Genomic DNA, 13,037 nt, shown 5'->3' with positions numbered 1-13,037 from the left:
GGGTGGGGGGAGGGAAATTGATACTGTCTTAGTCAGATGACTGAGAAATGTATACGTTTCTCATTAATCACACCATTCAACATATGCCGATAACTCTCTCATCATGTATGTTTACATACTTTGAGTTAGGCTCATGAGTTATATAATCCATCTGTTGTGGAATAGGTTTAAAAAATTTAATCCAAGATGTAATCCCCATGTAACATTAGGGGGATTGGCACTATTCCACAGATGCGGATAACCACATAAATCTCTACATTTTTTTATGACATATATTTTTTTTAATGTTAAACACAATTAAGTTCTGAATAAAGCATGGAAGCATTTCCATTTAATTAAATTATAAATAGAAATTTCCATGTTAATAGTGAGAATGCGGAGCCAAATTGGTTTCATCAAATTATTAGTATATACATAAGAATTATTTTTTTATGTAACACTTATACTGTATCAATTACTATTCAATCATTTACTAGTTATTGAAATTTTCACCACGTTAAATAATACCATGGTTCCAATACCATTTTATTAGTGTTTTTTTTTTTTTTTTTTGCATTTTTATTATGTTTTGAAAGAATGAGTCATTTTGAAGATGGAATTTTATCCTTCATAGAGCTAATCCTGAGCCCAAGCACGACACTTATAATAATCAGACTGGCTAATTTGGGCTATAATCAGTTGACCTTGGTTAGGCCTAGAATTAACACCCCTAGACAGGAGTGCATGGCAAACAAGAAACGAAAAATGTGAAATTAATTTTGTTATAGAACTCTTAAACCCCAAAAATTTTATAGGAAATTGAAAATTTCAACCTACCATGGATCATAGTACCTTTTTTTTCTTGGGTCAACCCAGATCATAGTACTATTATCTATTTATTAAACAGTTGATAAATAACCCTTAAACGAAGAGAGTGGAGCCAACCCAAATCCACATTACATGGAATTAATTTTGATATAGAACCAGATTAAATTATATAAAAAAATTTGACTAAAACCCCTATTAGAAGTTCATGCAGTCTCATAAAAGGATAAAAAGAGGTCACTTGGGCTCCTTAAACATGAACCAAGTCAAAGATATTGCCAGCCCATGAACCCACCTGATGGTCTATATGTGGTCCTATATAGGGTGAGATCCACAAACACTCCACCCCCTCACCAGGCCCCCCCCCCCCCCCACCACCCAAAAAAAAAAAAAAAAAAAAAGCCAAGGCAGCGTGGAGAGAATTCTCCATTATGCATTGACATATACTTCTTCTAGACTACTTAATCAGTTCCTCCAAAAGAGTTGAAAACTTTTAGACTTTAAATCATTTAGAGAAGGTCTCTATGTAAATAAAAGTGGATAAGGAGAGAAGAAAAGAGTTTCAAGTTAGCGAGTAATCTTTAGTTGTGTTTTTTCTACGTAATGCAATAATAGTAATGCGTACTTGGTGGATAGGAATGGGATATATAGTGACTTAAAGTATTGGAAAAATAACTAAACAAAGAATATACTTTTGGAACATTTCTTGTACTTTTTAGCTATCAAAACTAACCTTATCTCCTTCTCTTAAGACTTTTAAGACTTTGAAACAGAAAGCTCATAGGAAAGATAAAACTGATACATCTTTGTCCGTTGACTCAGCCACCCATATATACATCTTTTGAGGCTCATGGGTTATAATCCATCCACCTAGAAAGGTTTATATCAAACTAAAAAGAAAGAGTTTTATAAGAACCAAGCTTTTTAAACTGTGACTGAGAGGATTAAAGAATTGCGTTTAACAGTTAAAACAAAACAAGCTTGGCCTATATTAGACATTTGAAGATGTAACTACTAAGCATATATGGTGGAATTATGGAGAAAATGAAGTTTGAACAAACATATTACAGTGATTTAATGCGGCCGCGACGACTCCTCGCATATTGCCAGCAAGATTTGGATAAGACTTAGTTGAGTTTGAGTGTGGGAGTTCAGTACTTTGGAGCATTGGTGCATTATGAGTTTCTTTCTTACAAGAAAAGTTATTGAAGTCTCTTTTGAAGTGATCACCACTATGGCTATGGATTGTATAGGAAGAAGGTGGTTTGACATTGATGTGCTTAATTGTGGTCCATTTGAAAGATGAGAGGAACCATTAATATCTATATAGTATTGTTTTCCACTTTTCCAAGGGGTAGGTTTCACCTTTTACAAATTCAAACTCAAATTCAGACTTTTCTCTATCTGTTGAATTGAAAGTTGGGAAAGAAGTTCCCTTTTGGATAAGCCAGCTTTTTTGCATTGTGTCTATATCAAGAGGCTACTAATAAAAGCCCTTATCATGGTCAGGCCAACTACTTTAGGAAAAATATTTTGGGAGCTCATCCATCTTAAGTAATTGTCAAACAGTTGGCGAAATTACTGGTTTAATTATGCCTAGCTAACCTTATCCTCTTTTCTAAACTTTGCTTATACAAGAATTGTTACTAGGTCCACAAAGCAAAGTATAATTGATAAGATTTTATACTGAAAATCTATTTGGTCCGGGCGGGTGTCCCGGCACCAAACATGACCCAATTTTTCCAGTTCTGATGAATGAAGATATTTCTTTGAGGAGACCATAAGATAGAAAACCACTCTCTCCCAGTGGTCGAACTGATTTACAATCAGCCTAGTCTATGACCACTATGTGGTCGAGCTGATCATAGAGCATCGTTGTGCGAACGTCTTTGGTCTTGACACTATATCTCTGTCTTCTATTTGTATAACAAAACTGAATGTACAGTTCCATTGTCCTTCTGGTTATGGTTCTTTCTCTCTCTTTTTTCTTTCCTTTTTTTTTTTTTTTTTTTTTGGTCCGGCCTTTTTTAACCTCTTTTTCAAGTGTAGTATTTGAATACGAGCCTTGTTCAACTATGCCCACAGAACCGTAAGCTCTCAAGGCAAGGCAAAAATGAAGAGATGCTCTAGATTTCTTTGGTCTTGAACTCGCTCCTGCTCAAGAATAAATGTTGGAAATTCTTCAGAAATAAAACGGCAGGAAAGCTGTCAAGAAAGCACTTGGCTAAAAGCATAACAGCAATCTCAGTCCACAAAAAAAAAAAAAGTAGTCCAAACACTAGCACAAAAAGCAGTCCCTATTGTGCTGACTCAGGTACCCCTCACCACCTCTGCCCTAGTGGTTTTGCCTCTCCTGCTCCTTGGTGAACCGGATCAGCCACTGGGGAGACTAGAAGTAGTCCGTCTAGTCATTGTAGTGTTTTAATGCTTTGTTTTATTTATGCCGGACCGTGTCCCTTGTATTTTTTGTTTGTTTTTTCTGTTTTGTTAGTGCATGTATTGGTCAGAACAATTCTTTCATATCCATTGAGAATAGAGATCATGAAGTAGGCAAGGTTTGTTGGTGTGGTAACTGGTAGGAACCTAAGATATTATTAGGTAATGGGAAGAAGATTGCAACACGGCCAATGTACAGATTTTTGTGCACCACCTCTCAATTCCCACAATTCAATTTTCCACACCTCATTGGTGGGAAACTGCACTTTGGCATCAAAGCAAACCTTATGAGAAATATACTGGGAGTATATCTGGGCCAGAATAAGGCAACCCAATGTTATTTGTCATGGGCTTAGTATTGATGTCGGCCAGAAAAGAACTTGGGCTTTCTGTGTAAACCCAGCCTGCCTAAGTTCAGCTAGGTTCATGCCTGCCCACGTATAAATGGATCTATGGACACCTCCCCAACCCACTTACAAACGTTAAGCAGAGGATACTCTCTGTGTTGGATGGGCAATCTAGCCCGGTCGCCAAAGCCCTAGGGCATTCATTATATAGCCTAAGCCTCAAGCTCAGCTCAGCCCAAGGCCCAAAGTCCGTAGGGCTTGGGCCAGCGCAAACTCCTTAGTTCCGTTTCTAAAGGAACGAAATTGTTATCTTTTGGGGCTAATAGTTAATAGGCCAGTCCACTTAGCAGCCTGAACCCATCCCAATTAAGAAACTAGATAGCTATTATGGGATTGGACTGATTTTCGTAGACATCTAATCTAGTCTTGGCATTTCATATTTATCTAGTTTTAACTTAGGTTTGTGTATCATAAGGGAGTTAATGTTATTATCACAAAGGTCTTTTTTTTTATTTTATCAAAGGTCAAAAAGCATCTATTCTCTCATGTGGATAGATGGATGTCCTCTCTATTCAATGGTAGGAATGAACATATTATTTATCCACGTGACAATATAGATGCTTTGTGACATTTGTGATAATAACAGATCATCTCATGTACTAACCCATGTTTACTTAAGTAGTAAATATTGAAGCATTATACTTCATTAGGCATAGTGATTGTTGGTGTATGATGTCTTATATTCCATCAGAGTTTAATTCGGGGAGTACTGATGCAGCACTTGGACAGGCAGAATGGCGGTCCCATTAGTCGGTTAGAGGGCCGTGGGAGTTGCAAGGGGGCAGGAGGCCCTTTGCATAGCAGGGGTGTAGGGGGGCTATATATTTGTAGGTAGGGTTTCTTTTATCTGAAATGAAAGCAATACTAAGAGGTGTGAGGGACGAGCACAGTAACTCTATTATTCATTGATAGTGAAGTAGAATCTCATCTCACTGGGGACGTAGACAATCTTGCCGAATCTCGTAAATCTATGTACATTACTTATTCTTGTTTTTCTATTATCTTCTACATCATTTTAGGGTTGCGTTCCTATAATAATGCCTACAAAGACCCTTTATTTATATTACAAATTGGGTAGGGGATAATTATATGGTTTCGTGACCATTGTGCCAATGTAGAGACCAAGGGAGACCATCTGGGCATAGAGGTGCACATACAAGTAGAATACTTTTGTCCCTCCCAAATCCTGCAATAGCAGCTCGTGCATTGGGTTACTTTATAGTGTTGTGGAAATCTATTGAAATTTGAATGCGTCAGAATCAAAACAGTGTAAAACCTATTCCGTGAGATCGAAAAAACACCGCACCAGACCAAAAAGAGAAAATTGTTAACTGTTTGGTTTTGAATTCACTCAATATCAGCCCGAAAATCGATCCAGCCTAACCAAAATTGGATCGAGCCGCCGATTAACACCCCTAGATGGAAGTGAAGGTTTTTTCTCCGAATGGACAGTGGTTGAGTCCTGAGTCCTGACTTTTGGGGGTAGCTTCTAGGGCCGAGGACTTCATCTCGGTTTCGAGTGCCCTCCCTTGTGATGAAGAATTTGGGTTGGATTGAGACGGTGCAAGCACTAAGCACCAAGACTCAGGTTTGAGAGTTGGGAAATTCGCTCTGAGAGCAAGAGCAAATTCAAAAGTAATCTTAATCGATTCGTCTCTGAAGAGGAAGACCGAGCACTGATTCATCTCCAGGAGCCAGAACTGTTCTCAGGCATGTGCGATTTCTCTCTTTCTCAGATTCATTTACTGCAGACTCTTCACATTTTAGTTCCATCTCTCCCTGTTTGTTTCGATCTCCCATTTCGCTATAGCTCTCCCTCGCCTCAAATGCGTTATTGATTTAATAATTCCAATTATTTATTTATTTAATTTTTTTTTTCATGTCCAAAATAGAATTCCATGAGTGTATCTCTCTGTGTCTGTGTTATGATTTCTTTTGTTGAAGTAACCGAATATGATGCACAATCTTGTTTGATGGAAGGGTCAAGAGATCAGGAAAGAAATGCATTTCCTTGTTTGAATGTGTGTCAATTTCTTAAATGAAAGACAGTTATAAAAAGGGGGGTGGGAGAGGGAAGCATTTTTCTTATGTATTTTAATTATGTACAGATATAGTGATGGCTAATGGTGGAGGGTGGAGACAGTTTATTGGTGTTGGAAGTAGTTCTGCAGGGAGGGAAGCACCTGAAGCTTCTTTTTTTGTGTTACTCTCTTTTTTTCTTTTCTTTTTTTATGAGTCGTGAAGTTCTCCCACCCCTACACCCCCCCCCCCCCCCTTTTTTTTTTCCTCTTTTAAATAAGATTGTGTTTATAAATGAAAACCGTTTCTTATGGGTTCGTTTATCATAAATTAGGTGGTACGGTTGTTGAGTTGGATCTCTTAGATTTGATGTTATTATGTAAGTATCCATTTAATTTTTTTTTTGATATTGTATCTATATTTAAAAAGCTACATTTAGTTCAGATCCATTGTAGCTTGTGTGTTTCTATTGACCTAAATTAAGAATCGGAATTTTTCATCTTTAGGACTTAATCGAAATGGACAGAAAAGAAATTTACAAATAAGGTTCAGACTTCAGAACAAAACCTGAGCAAACATTTTTGTTTATGTTTCTTCAACCTTGCAATTTCTGATGAAACCATCATTCTTCCTGTTGAGTGGTGCAGGCTACAAATTAGTTGGGTGAGGTATTTGTTTATGGCAAGCAGAGACCATCACCACACGAAGAAGAGCAACAGTTTGTCTTTCTCTTGCAACTTGTCCTTTCTCTTTCTCTCTGTTTTATGCCTTGCTTCGATTTTTCTCCTTTCCTCTGCTTTCAGAGGTTCCACCACCGTTTCTTCTTTCTCTTCGAAGGATAATAATGCATTGGAACTCAAGCAAAGGGACTTTTCTCAGAAAGAGAAATCAGACATGTGTAATTACTCAGATGGGACGTGGTTCTACTATCCGACTATGAGATATACACGGTATGACAACACTTGCAAAGGGATATTCAAAGGCTGGAACTGCATTTCTAGCAACAAATCCAATGCTCAAGATATCATCAAATGGTATTGGCAGCCAAAAAGTTGTGATCTTCCACGGTTTGATACGGCTCAGTTTCTTGAGCACTGCAGGAACATCAACATCGGTAAGCTTTCCCTATTTCATATTTCTTCTTTGAATCTTTGATTGCACTTCTAGCGAATAAAGAAAAACTCTGGAATTTTCTCTTTCTTATTAAAACTGGTGTATATTTTATACTCAAGGCAAAAAGGACGCATGAAACTGTATGTAGGGTTTACTTTCATAATGTTGTACACCTATAATGTTGAAGTGTTGTGCTTTTCTCTATTTGTGTGAAATTGAGATTATTCTCTCTCTACAAATTAATATAGTCACAGTAGGAGGATAAAGAAGGTGATATGGAGGATGATGTTTCACAGATAATTAAAATAGAATAGATGAAGTGGAGAGGTGCGTCCAGAGTGTTGTGTGATAGACATATTTCTTTAAAATTTGAAGGAAAATTTTATAAGACAATCATATGATCAGATATGATGTATGGTGTGGAATGCTGGGCAGTTAAGAGGCATCATATAGATATATAGATAAACTTAGTGTAATGAAGATGAGGATGTTGAGATGTATGAGTGGCAAAACTAGGAAGAATAAAGTAAGGAACGATCATGTTAGAGCTGATTTGGGAATAGCTTTGATATATGATAAGTTATGAGAAAGTCGTTTGAGGTGGCATGCCATGTTTAACAAAGGCATTTGGATGCTTCAGTCGGAGGAGTGATTTGATTCAGATTTAAGGAACTAAAAGAGCCAGAGACAAGCCTTTTTTTTCTCTATTTTCGTAAATGAGACAAGCTTAAAATGACCCTAGGAGAAGTGGTGAGGAAAGACATGGATAGCTTAGGTGTCATATCAAATATGACCTCGAGTAGAGCTGATTGGAGGGCAAGGATCCATGTAGCCAATCCCATGTAGTTGGGATAAGGTTGAGTTCATGTAGAGTCATATTAAAAATAATTGCTCAAGCCATTAGTTCAATCAGTTATTGTTTTGATATTATTCCTACTTAACTACCACCATAGATTCTTAAGATGACATATTGCTAACAATCCACACTAAGATGCAGATTGACATCCTTTGGTGATTGGAATTTTTTTTTTTTTTTTTTTTTTAAGGGATAGGTAATTGGTGATTGGAAGCATAGATCAATAAAGGGAGCTATGTGGTGGTAGGCATATTTATTTTGGCTTATATATTGTATTGAACTTCCCTCAAGCTCTCCACTTCTAGGTTCACGTTATCTCTTCATCCCCCACCCCCCCAAACCAAAAAAAAAAGCATAGTTTTTTGACGTTGTGACATTTGAACAGTGCAGGATTTGTTGGTGATTCGTTAAATAGAAACATGTTTGCTTCAATGATTTTCACTCTGAAACGAGCATCAAACGAGGTAAAAAAGTGGCGTCCTATTGGGGCAGATCGTGGGTTTACCTTTCTCCAGTACAACCTTACTGTTGCTTATCATCGAACAAATCTATTGGCACGTTATGGAAGGTATATCTGTTATGGTACATGACATGACTCAGTGACTGTCAAAGTTTTCGAACTCTTGATTGGTACAGGATCAGTATCCATCAATTCCGATTCAAATTGGCTTGGCCTGGATTTGGTTGGACCCGGTTGGAGTCGGACTTGGACTTACTCTGTCAAGACTCTGTCTTGGAGTTTTTGGATCAACCAGGATCAGGATTGCTCGATTCTGAGTCAAATCGCCTGATTCCCGTTTCCTATCCAATTTTTTAAACATTGGTGATTGTTGTTATATCAAAGATATGCTGTTCCTGCTAGTTATTCACTCAATTCTTTTGTTAGAAACATACCGGCGCAGTGGTGCGGGTTCAAGTCTTGGGAACCAGCCTCTCCGTAAAGGGGGTAAGGCTGTCTACCTATATGCCCTCCCAGAACCCTGCTTAAGTGCGGGAAGCCTTTGTGCACTGGATAACGGACTTTTTTTTTTATTTTTTAATATCTGGTTCTCGATAATTTTTTTCTAGGTCACTCTTATATTGTTATTCATTATTACACACTGTCTTCTGGTATGGATACAAGGAGTAGGCGTGGTCTTGGTTTTGAACTTTCTCAATCTCCAAATGTTTGACTGTGAATTTATAACTATAACCATTATAAATATTTAACATATTGAAGTTTTTTTTATTTCAACTCCCCATGTTAAGATATTGTATGAAAAGAAGATCAACTGAAGGGACTCTAGTATTAGTTCTTTCGATTTAAATGTTTAGCCTTTTTCTTTTTTCGTCTTTCTTTCTTGCCCTTCTTTACCTTTTCTTTTTCTTTAAGAAGCTGCGACTTTCTAAGGGAGGGATAGACTATGGCAAGTTGGTATACAGTTGGTGAAGTGGGATTTCTAAGTGAGTGGAAGTAGGTTCTAATGATATTTAGGATAGGTTCTGGACTAGTTGTCTAGAATCCAGCATATAAACAATTGAGTAAGGAACCTTAAAACACATTATAGGTAAACTATAGGATGAGGTGTGGTGATGTGTTATGTATGAGAATTTCTTTCTTCGTATGTATGACTTGGAAAGTTTATGGGGTTCCAGACTCCATATTCCATTATAAACTTATTTCCTTACGCATATGTTTGTTGACCTAGCCACTTCATCATTCGTCGATATCAATGAGAGTTATTGTGGATGGCTGAAAATTGCAAACTGTGAGCAGCAGTGACATATTATCGGTTTTTAAGCATTCATGCATAGTTCAACAAATTAATTCAGGTTAAACATTTGTTGAAACGAAATGGCATGCAAGCTGAGGGGTTTTCCATGTTTTGATTTTTTCACTGAAATGGAGCTTTTTGTATATATGGTGCTTTAGCTCATCTGTTCTGTATGGTTTCTACATACTGAGTTTGACGTCTACTCTATTTCATATATTGGTTTCTGTTAACAGATCATAACTTTTTGATCATCCAAATAGGTGGGTGGCAAGTGCTAATGGAGGTGCGCTAGAGTCCCTTGGGATATAAGCAGGGCTTTAGAGTGGATGTTGATGTTCCAGAAAGTTCATGGGCAGAGGCTTTAATTTTCCATGATATTCTTATCTTTAATACAGGACACTGGTAAAATTTTTTTCTTAGTGTCAATCTAGTCAATGCATTGATATATTTTAAAGCAGCATGCTCCTTTTGGGAGGTCAGAAATGCTAATATGTTGCTTAAGGTATAGTGCTCAATGGTGGTACAAAATACATTGGAGTTGTGGATCAGGATTCCTTTTGCTGACCATACTAGTTGGCGTTGTGCTCAATTAAGTGAAATATTTGAACATAATTGGCATACATTCATTCTAGATTCTTCTGTGAATGAAATATTCTCGTTATTTTTCTTTTTTTTCTGCTGCTGCTGCTGGTAGAATTTTGATTTTTTTATTTTCCTTAATCATCTTTTTGTGAATTATAAATTTATAGTAACCATGTTTTTGGCTTTAATTCTTATTTTCAGGTGGTGGGCACCATCAAAGTTTGACCCAATAAAATCACCAATGCTCTTTTTTGAAAAGGGTTTGCCTGTGATACCTCCTGTAAGTCCTGAAGATGGCCTAGATATGGTTCTAAAACACATGGTATGCCATTGACCTACTTGGTGTTTCTGAAAAGTTTACTGATCTGAACTCAATAGTTGTATGATATAAGATGAGCCTACACTGTACTCACTTTCAGCATTGGTCTAAATGAATGAAATTACTTTTGCGTTACTAAAGCATTAGAAACATAGTTGTCATGGAGATAATGCGATCTAAGGCTATGGCAGAGGCAGAAAAACCAAGGCGCTTAGGCAACCAAGGTGCCCTTCCAGCAAAGGGCGCCTGGACGCCGATGCTGACGCCTTGACAAGTATGATTAGAAAATTGTTCTTTTATCTTTTTAATTTGTTTTGTATATGGTATTGATATCAAGTATGTTGCCTCATCCAACTTTTCTGTGTGCCTGTGTTTCTCTATTGCTAACAGATATCATTTGTGGAAAGGAAGACGTAATGCAGGAGTAGATTACAAGTAACTAACTCCGCAGTTTATAACCCCAAACAATACAAATAGGAGCAAGAAACAAAGAAATAATACCATCAAATAAACCCCCAAGGATACAATACCCATATAGGAGCAAAACCAGCCCAAAACCCAACCCGATAGGAGAGAGAAAGACCTTCTATAGAGCTGGAGAGAGAAAGGTGCGGCCAGGTCTGTGGGAGTCCGATTGAGCTATACTTTTGGGTGTAGATAGTTCCTAAGGAGGGCACAAAAACTCCGAAATATGAAGGGCTTCTGACGGATGGTTATGGAGTTACGCACTTTCTTGATTTTCAGACCTAAGAGAGAGAATGTGAAGAATTTTGCAGGAACGTCAACTTGTCTTCTTCAGATAACCTTCAAGAGAGGATCGATTGATCTTCTTAGAGTATAGAACCAGTCCTCCAAAGGATCTGTAGATCAGATCTCAAACTTGGGTAGCAATGCGGGTCAATTGGCTTCAAGAACAAGAACTCTTTGGCTGGCTGATTCTGATTTTGTATGCTTTAACAGGTCTGACCTTCTAATAACAATAAACAGAAAATAAAAATAGAAAAAGAAGAATCGATGGAGGGTTGAGAAGGGTGAAAGAGAATAAAGGAATGGGTATCTCACCCCTCAGGTTTTGGGTATCACACCCTTCAAAGGTTTAGGCATCTCACCTTTCAATAACAGTTTTTTTAGCTAAAGAGTAATCACTCAATAATTCATTCATTCAAGTCTCCAATTATGAGTATATAGGCTCCTCTATTTATAGAGAACAGAATAGCAATCAAACTACTTGGGAGCTAGTTTCCCAATAGGATTAGACACTCCTACTATAACTAGGAATTCAAAATAGAACTAGGATTTGACTTTATGACTCCAACATGGAGTAGAACTAACTAATAGTCCATATAGGACTTTACAACCAACTAATGGTCTAATGGGCTTTTATTGAATTAAATAGAAACTAATTAAACTAATGAATAAAATCCCGTTTTCCTACCTTTTACCCATATTTGAGGCCTATTAAAGTGGCCAATTTCAAAGAAAACCTATGGGATCAAAGGCCCAACACATACATAACACAACCCAAGACTTATTTGCAATAAAATAAGCCCAAGTGACTTATCTACATCAACTCGCCCTCTCTTAGAAAAAATTCGTCCTCGAATTTTGTAGAGTGTGAGGGTGATCATATCATGGGGCACATCCCTCTTCAAGCTGTAGAAAAATTCAGGTAGCTCTTCAACTTCAAGATACTTTAATGGGATGACAAACTCCACATGCTCAACTTCAACATCTTCGGATGTATCCATAGGGTCATCTACATATGCACCTTTGATCTCTTCTAACTTCAATGCAACATAAAGCTCTTTTGGTTCATCTACTTGGTGCTTCCTAATTGGTTCCCTTGTTGGTTCAAACACAACTTCATTCTTGAACTCCTTAGGATCTTCCTCTTGGCTGTTCACAATCATCACAGTTGTTGTATTGTTAAGTTCCCTAGTCTCAACCTCATTGTCCATTGTGGCAATCTTGTTATTTTCTACTTCTCCCACATGAGTCTCGTTGATGGGAACATCAATGACTAGTTCTTCCTCAACAATAGGAACGGCTAGAAAAATTTTAACACTAACCTCAACTTTTGACTCTAGTTCACTGGTCAGAGGTGTCTTCTCTGGTTCTCATTCGCAATAGAGGCCGATGATTCCTTCATATTATTGTCAAGTGTGGGTGGCTTTTGGACATCTGGTGGAAGGAAGTACATGTTTCGTTCATGCTCAGATAGGTACATGCCTGTCAACTCATACTGCATCTCGTCCCACGTTCTAGGTTTACATTCTTGAGCTTGAAGTTGCCTTTCACGGACTTTCCATTGCATTCGAACACAATCACTCATCTGGGAATATGCATATTGGCCTTTTTGTGTCTCTGTTAAGTTGTAGTTGTCAAAATACATATCCAATTCACGCATCCATTTAAGGAATTTCCCATGAAAATAATGTGGCTGATCATTAGATTGGGCAGCAGTAGATGTATACTGATGGGAATCCTGTGGAGGGAAGAGCCTTCTTTGGAAATATACAGGGAGGTATTGTGTCACTAACTCGTACTTCATCTCTTCCCAAGTCCTAGGCTCATGTTCTCGAACTCGGAGCCGCTTTTCATGGACTCTCCACCAATCTCTAGCATGACCAATCAACCGGAAACAAACAACTTGAAGCTTTTGTATCTCTGTCAAGTTATAGTAGTCAAAATATTCCTCCAGAGAATCTAACCAATCAAGGATGTAGAATGTATACCTTTGTCCAATG

General features: G+C 37.6%; 1 pseudogene; it reads left to right on the top strand.

The window, feature by feature from the left end:
* Nucleotides 1-4,883: 4,883 nt before the first annotated feature.
* Nucleotides 4,884-10,829, top strand: LOC122064179 (annotated as a pseudogene).
* The last annotated feature ends 2,208 nt before the right edge of the window (nucleotides 10,830-13,037 follow it).

Source organism: Macadamia integrifolia, unplaced genomic scaffold (genome assembly GCF_013358625.1).
Source record: "Macadamia integrifolia cultivar HAES 741 unplaced genomic scaffold, SCU_Mint_v3 scaffold155, whole genome shotgun sequence".
NCBI classification, from domain to species: domain Eukaryota; kingdom Viridiplantae; phylum Streptophyta; class Magnoliopsida; order Proteales; family Proteaceae; genus Macadamia; species Macadamia integrifolia.
Note: the sequence above shows the minus strand (reverse complement) of the source record. Positions and strands in the feature narration are given on the sequence as shown.